The following is a 5,390-nucleotide window of genomic DNA, read 5'->3' as shown; positions in this document are numbered from 1 at the left end:
GGTTGCCTCCACGGCTCTCTTTAGGTCAGCCGCTCTCACTTGGCTTTCCTTTTCAAGAAGCGCATATAGGCCGGCGGCATCTTTCAGCTCAACAGCCATCTTGGCTATTTCATCTACGATCTTGCAATGAGCAGCCTGTTCGGCTCTTAAGTCTTTAGACGCCTTTAGGGCGGCCACATCACTTCTCCTAGCTTGGTCCTTGGCTCGGGAAAGTTCCGCCCGAAGGGTCTCCACGGCGGCAGCTCCATCTGCAGTCAAAACGTATTATAGATACTGGCATCATGCTCCTCTTAATACTTGTTGACCACCCGAAAATACATACCATGTGCCTCGTCAAGCCGCTTGTTCACAAGCACAATGTCAGCATCTGCCGCGTCTAGTTGCCGGCTTAGTCCGGCAAACTCAGCAATCCGGCCAGCCACCGGACCGTCCGCTGCCTGCACATGAAAGCAGCACGATCATTACCTGGGACTATGATCCTCTTTTTGCCGCCTCGGGACAGCAACCAGAGTCTTAGGGGCTACTATCTGTATAGAGCACACCTAGCGTGTGCGGTACCATCAATTTTTTTTGCGTACCTCAAAGCCTTTTAGCAGGCTCATAAAAGCTTCATGCAACCCACTTTTGGCGGATGAGATCCTCTCAACCACCGTACCCATTAAAGTACAATGCTCCTCCGAGATAGCCGCTTGCTCCAAAAGACCTGTCAGTACATCCGTTTGCGCACCGGACAACCCCGGACTCTTTCTGTTACTCCTCTTAGGAGCCGAATACTCCGTACTTCGGGTGGCCGAAGGGTTACCTTCTGGCCTTGGAGGATCAGGAGAAATCCTCCGTGATGACACCTTAGGGTCATCCTCCCCAGGAGGCGGGGAGATAAGGGGAGGCGTTTCACTCTCCATCATCTCCGGAAGAAGATCCCCCGAATACGAACTCTGTCGGGAAGAGCTACGTTCCGGACTGCAAGACATACATCTCGGTTATTGTCCGCGGAGATAAAGCAAAATATATTTACCAAAAGTACTTTTGTTCACTTATAGCTCGGTGGAGGGCCGATCCCCTTGCAGGCACTGTGCGGAAGGAATGCCCTCCAGGTCAAGGCCCTCTGGCAAGGGTTTCTTCTCTCGTTTGGAAACCCTTGTTTCCAAGTCTTCAGGAGCAGTCCTTTTCCTTCCTTGGGGAGAGGGAATTTCAGATTCTTCTCCCCGATTATCCTCCTTCGTGGAGGTACTAATTCCCCCAGTTTGGATGAGTAATGCGTGAGTCTCGCTTTCGGCTTCTTCGTCTCTCCCTTTATCTTCCCCCGAGGGCACTTGATAAGGTGCGTACTCCAGCATCCTGGCTAGTATAGGATCCGGCGAGCCCTCGGGAAGGGGGGCTGAACACCTGATCATCTTTGCCCTTCTTGCCCAGTCCTAGCCAAGAGCAATTCTGTCAGAATTATGTTAGGACAAGTGAAAATACAGTGTGTTCGGTCGTGGAAATATTTACCTGGGTATCTGGACAATTACAGTTGAGACCCGCATCCTCGGTGGTGTCCGGACACTTTATTCGTGATTCGAAGAACAAGCCATACATCTCTTCAAGCGTCACGCCGAAGAACTGCTGAATAGTTCGCGGCCCTTCCGGGTTGGACTCCCACATACGGAGAGATCGACGTTGCCATGGTAGGACCTGACGAACTAGCATAACTTGCAATACTTTGACGAGACCGACATCCCTCTTGAGGAGATCTCGGATGCGACTTTGCAATGTCGGCACGTCATTAACCGCCCCCAGTCTAGCCCCTTGTTGACCCATGACGCCAGTTCTGGTGGGGGGGCCAAACAGAAGGCGGGGGAAGCCACCCACTTAGTACTTAGGGGAGCTGTGATGTAAAACCAGTCGCGCTACCATAAGTTGGATATCTCCCGGAAGGAACCCTTTGGCCAAGGGGCATCGACGCCTTTGCTTATTGTGGCACCTCCGCATTCTGCGTGTCGCCCATCGATCATCTTCGTCTTCACATTGAAGGTCTTGAGCCATAAGCCGAAGTGTGGGGTGATGCGGAGGAAGGCCTCACATACGAAGATAAACGACAAGATGTGAAGGATGGAATCCGGAGCTAAATCATGGAAGTCGAGCCCATAATAGAACATGAGCCCTCTGACGAAGGGATCAAGACTAAAGCCTAGCCCTCGGAGGAAGTGGGAAACAAATATGACACTCTCGCTGGGTTCAGGAGTGGGGATGACCTGTCCTCGGGCAGGCAGCCTGTGCGAGATATCGGCAGTCAGATACCTAGCCTCCCTTAGCTTCTTGATGTCCTCCTCTGTGACAGACGAAGCCATCCACTGGCCCTGAAGGTTGGATCCAGACATGATTGAAGGTCCAAAGCGCTTCGCCTGATCCTTGGGTGTTGGAACTCGGGGTGGGGGAAGGGAGGGATTGAGCGCGATAAGAAAAGGGCTGGCTTTGGCCCCTTAATAAAGAGGGTGAATATCAAGCGCCCTCCGCGTGGCCGTTCGGAACTTGCCTAAATTCAAGGAGTCATACTAACGAGCACGATTGGGTTACCCACACCCGTATTGATGAGAATCCCGCGATAAGGGGACACAATCTCTGCTTCGACAAGACGTGCTAATAAAACCGCCTCGCAACACGTGCAGTAGCTGGTTGAGAAAAATGGTTTGAATAATAACCGGGGGCCATGGCGTGATGTCACGTTATGAAAATTTGTGAGAAGATTAGATTTTTGGAAATATTATACCCTCTACGGTGGTATGTGGAATTTGTTTTGCAGAGCCGAACACTATCCTTGTGTTCAAAATCGTCTATGGAGTATTCGGAGGAGGAACCCGCCTTGCAATGCCGAAGACAATCTACGCACCGGACTCATCGTCATTGAAGCCTGGTTCAGGGGCTACTGAGGGAGTCCTGGATTAGGGGGTCCTCGGACAGCCGGACTATATCCCTTGGCCGGACTGTAGGACTATGAAGATACAAGATTGAAGACTTCGTCCCGTGTCCGGGTGGGACTCTCCTTTGCGTGGAAGGCAAGCTTGGCAGTTCGGATATGTAGATATCCTCCCTTGTAACCGACTCTGTGTAACCCTAGCCCCTTCCGGTGTCTATATAAACCGGAGGGTTTAGTCCGTAGGACAACAACAATCATACCATAGGCTAGCTTCTATGGTTTAGCCTCTCCGATCTCATGGTAGATCAACTCTTGTAATACTCATATCATAAAGATCAATCTAGCAGGAAGTAGGGTATTACCTCCATCGCGAGGGCCCGAACCAGGGTAAACATTGTGTCCCTCGCCTCCTGTTACCATCCGCCTTAGACGCACAGTTCGGCACCCCCTACCTGAGATCCGCCGGTTTTGACACCGACACTGGGTCAATAGGTTAGTCCCAAAAAATGATATAAAGTTGCTATAAAATGATTTTAAAACATCCAAGAATGATAATATAACAACATGAATACATCATAAATTATAGATATGTTGGAGACGTATCAGATGGCTCTACTGAAACATTCGGGGCCACAAACAAATGATGTGCTTCCACTCAGACGGTCTCTGTCTTGTCCTTCTCTGTGTGTCCGGCCTCTGTCGACCAAACCTTGTACGAGGAGTGACCTCGCATCAAACCCAGGCTCTCTTGGGTCGACCGGAGCTCTCCGCTCATCACCATACGGGCGCCTGTCATCATACCACCAGGGCGCGTACGATCAGCCCCTCGGAGGGGGCATAGGCACTCAATGGTGGTCATCACGGAGATGTCGATGATCATACTGCCCGTGGCCTCGACCCAGGTACTGATCCTGGTGGTGACCATGATCTTCATGCCGTGGAGGCGATCTCGGACTATGTGTTGACTGAACTATGTCCGCAACCACAGATCTACCATGGATTCTATTGTGTGACTGAGAAACAGCCGAGTTTTGTTCACCCGCTACTCGAAGCAGCGCTCGAATCTACATCAAACCTCTGCCAGCTTCTAAATGAGAGGGCTGAATTGATTCTGCGATACGTGTTGTAGCTGCAAGATTTTGGACCGGAGTGCGGTATACCTGGGGTTCAGGAGGAAACAATTGTCATGGCCGTCGACTGGATTCAGGGATCTACCGACGAGCTTGTTTGTTGAGTGAATGTTGGAGATTTTCCAGACGCACGGGCTCAGCCAAGGTGGCCAGACGCGCAGCCTTCAGGGCCCTAGCCTCGGAGGTCTCCCCAACGATGGGGGTCTGGAGCACCTCCACGTTGCGGGGATGCAGCTCTTCCCTCTGCTCCAAAGTGAGGGTTTTGGGATGATATTCGTCGTGATCGTGCGATGGGCCGCCACCGCCGCAACGAAATCCGGGCAGGCTGCGACGAGAGTCGACCATGAGGATTTTTGCCGCAAGGTCGCTACTTCCGCACTTGGAAAGAGTGTTTACGGAACTAGTCGATAGATCGAATGGTCCATAGAGAGATTCGTCGGGCTCGATTGGCATGACTTGAGGGTTGCGAGCCACCACATGGTTCACCCATCGCAGGAGCCGCGATCGACCAGATCGCTTGCGACAGCGAACAACGGGGAGCGTGGATGCCGCGGGAGCCGACCGATACTGGGTCGACGGCTGCCGCAGAAGGATGCCGCGAGCACATGCGCGAAAGTGCATCGCCCCTCGAACGGGGAGCGTCTCGACATTGAGGGGGGCTTCTTGGAGACCGGCGGAGTCGTCGGCAATGAAAACGAGCGCTTCGAGGCGGACCTCGTGGCCCAGAGACAAACCACCGCCGGAAACCATGTTGATGGAGATCAAAAAGATTGCAACCTCACCGGAAGTCGCTAAGACGCCGGCCCCATGATGGGCACCAACTGTCATGGGAGTGAGTCTGGCAGTAAGAATAGGGGGTACGTAGGAGGAGGCAAGGCCCTAACTACGACAAGGTTGTACACACAAGTTTTATGAGTTCAGGCCCCTCTCGGAGGAGGTAATATCCCTACGTCTCAGTGCCTCGGAGGCTTGTCGACTGGATTATGCATGAGAGTTACAGGGGGTGCGAACCCTTGTGCCAGAGGAGGGGGTGGCTTATATAGAGTGCACCAGACAACTCCAGCCCTCAGTTACACAGGGTTCAATGTGAGTTAAGGTAGGGGTCTTACTAGTAACACCTACTATAAATGACTATTAATGATCTTTATAACTACGGAGTGAACGCCTGACCGTTGCCATACTGGGGTGACTGTAGGCCTTCTATGCTCCGAGTGATTCTTTTGTATGGTCGAGTGTAATGATCATGTCGAGTGGAATTGGGATATCCGAGTGGAACAACTGGTCGAGTGGATAACACTCAAAGGTGATTTCAGTCGGAATCTTCTGTTGGACTTTGAATGTCTTTGACTCTAGGGCAGTTCCTT

Source organism: Triticum urartu, chromosome 1, assembly GCF_003073215.2.
Source record: "Triticum urartu cultivar G1812 chromosome 1, Tu2.1, whole genome shotgun sequence".
NCBI lineage: Eukaryota > Viridiplantae > Streptophyta > Magnoliopsida > Poales > Poaceae > Triticum > Triticum urartu.
This window is presented reverse-complemented; position numbering follows the sequence as displayed.